Below are 11,078 nucleotides of genomic sequence, written 5' to 3'. Positions count from 1 at the left end.
CACTCTTTCCTCCTCCTCCTGTTGCGGCATCCTCAATTCATGATTACCAGGGTGTATTTACAAAATCGAAAGAGTTGAGGAGAAAAATAACCTAAGTTTAAAACCCTTTTATGGTAGAAATTAGGGTATCCAAAGATTCCTTTTTTCACTACTTGCCAGGAACTGTGACACTTTCACAAAGAGTAACCGATTAAATCCTCACAATAACCTTTTTAGTTAGGTGCTCTTATTACCATCCCTGTTTTGATAGATGAGGAAACTGAGGCCCAGAAACGTTATTTGACTGGCTCAAGGTCACACGAGTCTGCAGCTCTTCCTTACTACCCTCTGCTGCCTCTTTGTATGATGATTAAAGGGGCCAGAACAGGAAAGACAAGAAATAAAACCTTGGACAGCTCCACAGACTGACCATTGAGATTGGCAGGAAAACCAAGAGAACCTAGAATAATTGCTTCCTTGTTTTGTAAGAGTGGTCATCTACCTGTGTAGGATAAAGGTTCTCTGTGAGAAAAGTGTGACTTTAAAGGGAGGACTTCTCCTCAAAAGACAAAAGGACTTTTTTTAAAAGGAGTAATCTTAATACATGCCGTCAGTCTCTCTAAAACAATAAAATACAGGATAAATCATTGCATATTTTTAAAATATAAAATACTCCTTGAATCCTACAACATGACAATACACAGAGCAGGATTTCATAAAGAAACTGCCTAGATACCAAGAGCCTCAAACTCCCAACCTGACATGTACTCTGTCATAGGCCCTCCCACCGTGTACGGACCCGTACAGCACCAGAGGGCAAAGCCGATGCTCGATTCTAGAGAATTAAGAGGTTACTGAAAACTTTAGGCTATCATAGAAAAGGAAAACTTAAAACTCAGCCTCAGAAACCACTTCTCTTAAAGTCCATTGGCCAGATTCCATTCCAGGAGACCCCTATACCCCAATTTCTCTTGCAGACATGCTGCTAGGGCCTGCTCCCTTTCAAATCATAAACCCTTCCTTCATGCCTTCCCTTCCCTTGGGAGTCCCGGGATACCCAGCCATACAGGGCTGACCTCATGGTTCAATTCTCTGCATTTGAAAAAAGTGTTGTTTTTCTCCTAGAAAGGGCCATTCAACAATAGGTTGATTACAATGTAACAGTAATATATAGAGGTTAAAATTTCTTGTTTTGAATAGTATGGGGAAATATTTTCAACATGTTAAGTGAAAGCAAAAGTTACAAAACAGAATGACAGAAATCTGTGATATATATAACTAGAAGGAACTACACCAGACATTGGAAATATTTTTGGTTATGTGGCAGAATCTCAGGTGATTTAAACGATCTTAATACTTTCCAGTGTTGTTTGCATTTTCTACAATGGGTGTATATGTCAGAGAAAAATTTTAATGTCAGAAAAATATTATTTTCCAAAAGAATTAATGAAACTATAAGACCTATAAAGACAGTATAGACAGTTTCATGTTATTGCAGAGCTCATTAAAATTTAGTTTGCTAAACCCTGCTCCCTTGTGTTAGTGGAAAAGAAGTCAAAAACATTCTTAGGAACAACTGACTCTAATGCAGGAGGTCCTTGTTCTATACTTTGAGTAACATTGACAGTGGCTAAAAGTTTAGATTCTTGAGTCATAAAGCTACACCTTGACTCGTAGTTCTGTTACTTACTACTTATATGACACTCTGGTTTCAAGCACCTTCTAGTCTGTTTCCTCACCTGTAATCTGGGAGTTGTGAGAATTGAGACAACGTTTCTGGAAAACAGTAAACTAGGTTTTCTTAATCTGGAGTCCATGGGCTCAGGTGGTAGTCAGGAGGACCCCCCACTGACAATGTATCTGTCTACTCCTTTCATCACAGTCTCTAAGTAGCTGGAGCCCAAATGTCAGAACCTCCTCTAATAAATGCCTAATAAATGGTAGCTATTATTTTTATTTCAGGTTTTGAGGGATCTTTCCACCTTTAGTGCTGTTCTAGGGCATATAGGGACATTCTACTCTTATTTTCTGGTCATTAAGTTACCTGATACATAGCATCCCTGTTGAATGTGAACCTGGGCTATTCATGGGGTTTTCCTACCTCCACTCTCCTTCCTCTCTCCTGGTAGGGATATTTGACATATCTTGGGAGCCGACACAGAGCAAAAGTTTTCTAAGACTGCATATTGCTGTAGAGTTGAACCTGTAACTCAAAAGGTATATCCTGTTCCAGGAAAATTTGTTTTATTTATGCTGTTAAGGTTCTGTGTGCTACCCGAGTCTGAGACTTCATGTCTTACAGACACTTCAGAAACATTCTCAGACAATATCTCTTTGAGTATGATCCCTGTCCCATGTTTATCTTCCTTTCAGGTTTTCCAGTTGAACATTATGTGTGTCAGACCCCCTCATTCTAGCTCATGCCTTTTTTCATATTTTCCAGATTTTTACCTTCTTTCAGATTCTGGGTAATTTCTTCAGCTCTGTCTTCTATTTCACAAATTCTCTCTGTGCTGTAATTAATCAGCTGTTTAATCTGCACACTGACTTTATAAGCCTTGACAATGCAAATATAATTAGCAAATCAAATTGAATCACTGACAATTAGTATTTATTAAAATCCCTTTTTCCTTAATTTTATAGGAACCTTTAAAGGACTAGTAGTAAAGAAACATTTATCTGAGGTTTATCCATGTATCCTGCTTCCCTTCTTATTTCTGTTAAATTCAAGCAAAATTAAACCAAAAGAATTAAGGCTAGCAGGGTAAAAGTTCTCTCTCTCTCGTGCATATGTATATGGACAGATATTCATGTAATGTTAACAATAGTTATTTCTGATTAATGGGTCTTGGAATAGTTTTTAACTTTCTTATTTTTCTAATATAGGTGAATCTTCTACTTGAGCAAGTATAATTTAACAACAACAACAAAGTAGGAAAAAAGGTTGTAAATTTCAGCAGCTGAGTGAGGTGCCACTACTCCTTCTGCCGGTCAGGCTTAAATTCTACTGATATACTGCATACTTTAATTCACTTTAGACTTCCCTGCCTCATCATTTAGTCATTAATGTTCAATATTGAGCTTTCTTTCTAAAGGTAAAGTACAACAGAGAAAAGAGAGAGATGTGGGAGGGAGAGGGGGAGAGAAAAAACCCAAAATTGTGATCTTGAGATATTTTCATATAAAAAGTTTTCATTATAAAAGTAATTTTCATTAAAAAATTTGAGTTGCTGAGATTCCCTATAGTAGCAACTATACTCCAAAATTTTGACTCTGTAGCCAAGTATAGCAATAAGTGTGATATTTTCTTATAATCAGCACTTGGGTATTATTTACAGTTGGACAGTGAACAGATGAAGGCTTTGGGCCCATTGATCCTGTAGTGAAATTATCTCATGAAAAGTTGTCAGAATCAAATAGTTACTTTTGTTTGATTTTTGTCTTTAGTTTTTCATAAGCACCATTTCAACTGGACTAGGGTTCTGAACCCCTATTATTCCCTCCATAGTGCTTCATAGCTGTATCTAATTGATAACTATTATTTCAGAGGACACAGTTACTGCTCTAATATGGGTGGTCTACCAAACTCCCAACCAGTTAATGATCTAGCTCTTCTTAGGTGAATTCATACATTGACATTTGCTCCTCAGCAGATAATTCGCTATTGTTTTGTCTCTAAAGTATATTTGAGTTACCCAGTGGAAGCAAAATTATTCAATTATTGTGATTTTCCAGTTTCTAATTTCTTATTCTCTAACATTTCATGTCTTTGTGGCATTTTCATTTCAGAAACATTATAAAGGCAATTCATTACTGAGAATACGTAGAATGCTCTTGAAACAAAAAAATCCAAGACTGTTGTCTTAGTCCAGTCCATTACGTGAATAGTAAACATGAACAACAAGTAACAAGATATTTTGAGTAGCACCTGACTACGCTACAAAAAAAGAAGAGACCCTCAAAACAAGTTAGTGCCACTGGCTAGTCATTTGTGCTTCCTTTAGGTACTCTGTGTCAGCCATTCTCCAGGTGTGGTTCCAGGACTAAACCCAGTGTATTACCTGGGAAGGTTAGGAATGCAAATTCTTGGGTCCTTACCCAGACCAACTGAATTGTGCGTTTTAACAAAATGCTGATGCATGCTGTTGTTGCAGAACCATTGCCTAGATGGTGTGGTCTCAAGGCAAGGAGACTGGCAAGGAGCTACCAAAAGGCAATTTGCTCCATGTGTTTTGCCACCTTTTCTGATCTCCTGTTCCCCCACCCCAACCCCATCAAGGGCTGATGTAAATTACAAAAGGAAAATGGGTGTTTGACTTATGCTCTGTGCAATCCAATATTGTCAGCCACAAACAGATCTCATACAGAGGTAACTATTTTAGTGATCAAGGGTGTAGTCTGTGGAGTCTAACTCCCTGGTTTCAAATATTGGCTCCACTTTCTACCAGCTATTTCTCATCTCCTCCTCTTAGTTTCCTCTATTTGTAAAATGATAGCTAATAATGTTAATTACCTCATGAGGTCATTGAGATGATTAAATGTAAAGTGCTTGGCATATAATAAGTGATTCACAAATGACGCTATTGTTACAAGATTTTTCTCTCCTAGGCTGTATTTTGGTACAAATATCAAGGTGGGCATCACTTCAGTTGTATGTGTCATATTTAGTGTCGTATTAGGTTGTGGGAAAGTTGAGGAGAAAAAAATTATGAATTCACATGCTGCCTTCCTACGTACCATGTCAACAGAACTAATGAAGTAACATTTATAGAACATGTAGTAGTTTTAAGATATTCTGTAAATTCAGCATACATTTATGATAATGACAGCCTCTACATTTATGGTTTTAAAGCAATACACTTCTAGGCCTCCAAATATAATGGATCTCAGTAATTGGTGGTGATAGTTTTAATTCCTTCTGCTTCTCACTTGAATCCTTTATGACAAATTCTTTAAGAGCCATGGCACAGCTCAGCACATTACACATGAAAAACATTCAGCTTAGGTTTCTCTCTCCTGATATAACAAACACAGTGGTTAGTGTTAATAAATTCAAAGCTATTATGTTACCTCCAACAAAATCAGGCTAAACTTTTAAGAGGTCATTTACTTGTAATTTTACGACAGTTATAAAACTGTTTCCATGTGAACACTTTAAAGACCATTTGTTTGGTCTTTAATTGTTCATTTGTTCGTTTAGAACAATCAACCCATGTTGAAGATGTGCATTAAAATCCACTTGATTTACTGGTTGACACTTTATCTACATCTAGGCCTCAGTCAATACTGTTTGCTTATTCAAAGTATAAAGTGGGTAATTAGAAGACTCTCATGGACTTCTTTAATCTTGAAATATTACTTCAAAACTGAATGTAGTTGAAGAAGCACTTACCTTTCCATGAAAATATTTCTACTTTCAATAGTAGGATGAGGATGGCAGCCTTTTTAAATGGTTAAGACTGTAAGATCCTTCTGTTTTTGTACATATCCAAAAGATTTCTAGATTTTAAATGTATTGACATGAGGGTTCAGTTAGTTTTCCTTTGAATCTCAGATGATACATACGGTATAATAAAAAAGTATGTATTCAGTCTTTGTCCCTGGTTCCTGGCACTAAGCTCCTAGAACCCTGGCAATTTCCTGAGTTACGTCTTTTGTTATTCCTAACAAGCCCATACCTGAGCTTATGTAATGAGGTGACTTTAGGCTCTGGTCACCAGAGGAATCAACCATATGAATCAGAGGGCTAGAACTATCAGCCTCACCCCCAAGATCTCTAGGGAAGTAGGAGGGGCTGGAGAGAGTTCAATAATCAATGGCCAATAACTTAATCATGTCTAGGTAATGAAACTTAACAATGTTAAAGGAGCATCTGGGTAAACACACCCATGTGCTGGGAGGGTGCAGCACCAGGACAGGACAGGGAAGTGCTGCACACTTCTCCCCCCAACTTTGCCCTATGCATGTCCTTCCTCCCATCTGTTCCTGGTTTGTATCCTTTATAATAAAACTACACTCCTAAGTACAGTGCTCTCCTGAATTCTGGGTCATTCGAGCACATTATTGAACCTGGGAAGGGGTGGGAACACCTAATTTGTAGTTGGCCAGGCAGAAGTGTGGGTACCCTGGGGACTCTATTGTCGGCTGGTGTCTGAAGTGGGGGCAATCTTGTGGTACTTCTAACTTCTGGAATCTACGTTAACTCTTGGTACTGTCAGAATTGAAGGAAACCCAGTTGGTGTCAGATAATCAAAGAACTGCTGTTGGAACAGTGGAGTAGGGGAGATAGAAGAGGCTCTCCTATCATTCTCCAGTGTTCTTGGGATTCCTATGATGACCAATGTCTGGCACTACTGCCCAGGTGTCACACTGTAGACCTAGCTAAAAACTCCAGTAGGAGTAAAGTGAGAGGAACAAAATACCCAGTTCAGTACTTCAATATACATCATGGTTTTTAATAGCTGTTACTGTAAAATGCTTTATGAACTGCCAAGTCCCAGTCAACCTAAGGTTTACCACCAGTGGGTAGCTTTCTCTCTTCTGCAATCAAATTTACTGGCATTTGGAGCACACTGATACAGCCTTCACTTTTGGGAAAAGTAAAATGAACTATACCTGTGCCTCAAACCTGTTCTGAAAGGTCTTGTCAAATCTAAAAACTCAAATGATAATTTTAATGCTTTGCTGTGCCTTTGTCCCTGATCTCTACCTTGTGGTCAGGGCTCTAGAAAGATTATGTTTAAAAATAAACCTTGTTTCATACCTTGGCTTAAGGGCACAGCATGAGCTATTTTCAGCATTCAAAATTCACTAGATACTAACTAATAATTTATATACTTGAGACCACTGTTATGTCAGGAATGTAAACATTTCTTTAAACTACAACTAACTCAGGAACGTGGACATCTTAAGGCAAACTGAAAAATTCAATATGATATAATTCTATCATCAGTATTTTCTGACTTCAAAAAAAGAAAAAAAATATATATATATAAATAAAAATATAAGCTTTGTAGCAGATACCCAACTGCCAAAGAGAACAGACTTGGAAATGTTCATACACTTTGATCCTAAAATAAAAACCACCTTCTAATTCCTATTATCTTTAAATCCATGACTTCTCCAGTTGCGTAAAGCCATCCTCTTCAGTAATTTCATAAAATGTGATACCATTTAACATCAGCATTACTAAAAGTCATGTTGAATTGATCTTTTAAATTTAACACACTAGTAAGTGGAGAAAGTATTTTTAAAATAGGCTGTACTAAAATCCCATTGGCTATTGTGCTCCACCATACAGAAGAGCAAATATCAACCTCTTCCTCCTTCCTCTTTTGAACTGATTTTTGGGGACTGGAGATGTGTACTGAGAATTTTATATCTCAATTCGTGTTATCAGTCATGTTAATACAGATGAGAAGACATCTCTGACCACAAACCAACTTCCACACTGGTAAGGTGAAAAAAGAGTCATGAACACATAATTTTAACGTTTACTTTAAAAATGTAAATATCTCCCAATATTTAACAGGTAAAGAAAATAGCATATTGGTGTTAACTTCTTCAGTTACTAGACGCTCTGAAATATTATGAGCATCACTGAGATGCCTCCTTAATTCATTTCCTTGCATAAACCACAAGTCACACAAAGTGCAATGGTTGGGTTTATCTCCAGTGTGTATTACCAAGTGATCTTTGAACTGGTCCCAGCTGTTAAACACACTATTACAGACCTGAAATAACCAAACATTTGGTGTTAACACTTATATTCAAACTGAAGGAAATATGGATGCATTTATTCTCTATAAGAAAAAAGTTGAAGATTTTTCTGAAAATGTTATAAATATGACATGTGTAACATAGTCTAAGGGAATTTCATAATTCTTTTGTTTATTTGATCTTTTACCTGATTAGCTAACAACTTAAATCCTTTTGGGGAAACATTTTAATATTGCCTATATTAAAGGACTATAAAGTAACACTGTTATAATTTCTTCCGTGATATCAACATTAAGAACAATTTCACCATGTGGGATAAATACACACTAATCATGGAAGAGCCGCCAATTATAGCTGGTCTGCCTCTTCCACCCCACTCCTGAATTCTAATGATTGTTCTATGGTTAAGAATAACCATAGTTTCAGACTATGTTACTTAGGACATAGTTTTATTGACATTGGTATCATCTAGGGTTGGGTAAAAACAACAACTACTACTATTACTATTCCCACTTATGAAAGCAGGACAATGATGTTCTTTACTCTCATTTCTTTCTAAAGTTGTCAGCTCTATACCTTTGCTCTAGGTCTGTCACCCTTCACTTCTAATGATTTCAAACGCAGACTCCTTTGCTAAGGATGGAATACACCCACACATTCTTTCTGTCCTTCGAAGGCACTAAGGATAATGTCCCTGCGTCAGTTTTTACTAGAGCCAATCACCTGTCATGCCTGGAACAGGGATCGTACCCAGATTGCCCTTAGCCCCAATAACCACGAAGTCCACATCTATGAGAAGAACGGGAGCCAGCGGGTGAAAGCTCATGAACTCAAGGAGCACAGCGGACACATCACAGATATCGACTGGGCTCCCAAGAGTGACCACGTCGTCACTTGTGGGGCTGACCGCAATGCCTATGTGTGGAGTCAGAAAGACGGTGTCTGGAAGCCGACCCTGGTGATCCTGAGAATTAACCGTGCAGCCACTTTTGTCAAGTGGTCCCCGCTACAGAACAAATTTGCTGTGGGCAGCGGGGCACGACTCATTTCTGTTTGTTACTCTGAGTCCGAAAATGACTGGTGGGTAAGCAAGCACATTCCAAAACCCATTCGCTCCACGGTCCTCAGCTTGGATTGGATCCCAACAGCGTCTTGCTGGCAGCAGGATCCTGTGATTTCAAAGGCAGAGTGTTTTCTGCCTACATTCAAGAAGTGGATGAGAAGCCAGCCAGCCAGTACACCCTGGGGCAGCAAGATGCCTTTTGGTCAGCTGATGTCAGAGTTTGGTGGCAGTGGCACTGGCGGCTGGGTGCACGGGGTCAGCTTCTCCGCCAGCGGGAGCCGCCTGGCCTGGGTCAGCCACGACAGCACCGTGTCTGTTGCCGATGCCTCAAAAAGTGTGCAGGTCTCAACTCTGAAGACAGAGTTCCTGCCCCTCCTGAGTGTGCACTTCGTCTCGGAGAACGGCGGCGTGGCCGCCGGCCGTGACTGCTGCCCCATGCTCTTTAGCTGCGCCGACCGCGGTTGCTTGACCTTCGCCTCCAAGCTAGACATCCCAAAACAGAGCATCCAGCGCAACATGTCGGCCACGGAGCGCTTCCTCAACATGGACAAACGGGCCACAACCGAGGACCGCAACACGGCCCTGGAGATGCTGTACCAGAACAGCATCACTCAAGTGTCTATTTATGAGGTGGACAAGCAAGATTGTCGCAAATTTTGCACTACTGGTATCGATGGAGCCATGACCATTTGGGATTTCAAGACCTTAGAGTCTTCTATCCAGGGCCTTCGGATAATGTGAAGCTGAGCGAGCCTCCCAGATCCAGCATGAGGACAGACAGGCTGCACCGGGCAGCTGCGCCATTTGCATCATGGGCAGGAGAGCCGGCCGCCAGGAAACACTGAAGACACATATGGCGCAAACCTTGTTGTGTGTTTTGTTTGAGGACAATTGGTGAAAGTGTTGGCTTTTTAAAGAGCAGCAGTGATTTGGGTTTTGTTCTGCTATTTCATTCCATTCTTGACCAAAGCTTCTCTTTAAGTAGTTTATTATGGAAAATTTTCACACTAACTTAAAGGAAGGGGTGGGGGAGGTATGTAAATTGTCCGCTAAAAAATTAAATAAAAATACTGAATGTGGAAAGGGGTATGGAAAGACAGGAAGGCTAAATGAGGTAGACTCCCACAGTCAAAGTAAGGAAAGCAGTGAGAATTCAAGAGACAGGATGATGCTTGTAGAGAACAGGACTAAGATTTCAGAGGTGGAACCTCAGTGATGATCTGGTCCTAGACATGACCCTCATACTCATGTGGAACAGACACAGTCAAGTAACTCTGAGCTGTGTTTTATCCCTGACAAAACAATTATAGCTTATTTTTTATATAATTTTCATGAGATGAAAAAATTAATTTGAGAGAGAAGACCTAATCACCTAGAATTATTGTTGGTATAGAAACTCCTTTACAACTCCCCAAATGTTGGGAGATACTGCTAACTAGAATAGTTTTAATAGTGTATAATTTTTCACTATAAATGAAGCCTACAGATGAAAATTGTCATAGCCTCTTTAAAGGGCAACTTGATAATATTTGCCAAGATTTACAATGCACATATTCTGTGACTTGGCAATTCTGCTGTCAAAAATTAAGTTATTTGAACATGTACACAAAGATTATGTACAGGTGTGTTTACTGCAGCGCAGTGTGTAATAGTAAAAGACTAGCAACAACCTAAAAGTGTATCCACAGGAGTGGTTAAGTAAATTATGGTATACCCAAACACTGAAATACCACGCAGCCACAGTGAAAAAAATTAAGTAGATTCATGAATGTTTCACACATTAAAAAGAGTTCAAGATAAATTAAATGGCGTAACATTGTATTGCATGCTCCTGTTTGTTTGTTTCAAAACGTCTGTGTGTGCCTGTTTATGGTTACTTGAAAATGCAAAGAATATATCTGGAAGGACAAATAAGAAAACGATGTCAGTAACTGCTTCTGGGGATATCTATTTAAGTAGGAAAGAGATTCACTTTTCAGTGCACATCTTTTGAGCTTCTGCTATTTAAAAAGTTAGTTTAATAAGCCCAATAAAATCTAGGAATTGTAAGAGATTGATTATACTTTAGATGTGTAGAAAGTACAGTCTTCCAAGTGCTTTTATCATTTTCTCTTATTTGTCACAACCCTGTAAAGTAGGTGTCATTATTCTTATTTACACAGACAAGGAAAGAGGCCCAAAGATAAAGTTCATCAAACCGACAAATGTCAGAACTGGAGCCTGGGAATTCCCTGGCGGTCCAGTGGTTAGGACTTGGCAATTTCACTGCCGGGGCCAGGGTTCAATCCCTGGTCAGGGAACTAAGATCCCACGAGCT

At 39.0% G+C, this 11,078-nt stretch overlaps 1 pseudogene; it reads left to right on the top strand.

The window, feature by feature from the left end:
- The first annotated feature begins 8,383 nt into the window (after window positions 1–8,383).
- On the top strand, window positions 8,384–9,823 carry LOC112396541 (actin-related protein 2/3 complex subunit 1A pseudogene; annotated as a pseudogene).
- Window positions 9,824–11,078: the final 1,255 nt, after the last annotated feature.

Source organism: Neophocaena asiaeorientalis, unplaced genomic scaffold, assembly GCF_003031525.2.
Source record: "Neophocaena asiaeorientalis asiaeorientalis breed wild unplaced genomic scaffold, Neophocaena_asiaeorientalis_V1.1 scaffold57, whole genome shotgun sequence".
NCBI lineage: Eukaryota > Metazoa > Chordata > Mammalia > Artiodactyla > Phocoenidae > Neophocaena > Neophocaena asiaeorientalis.
The sequence above is the reverse complement of the archived record's forward strand: the minus strand, read 5'-3'. Positions and strand labels throughout refer to the sequence as shown.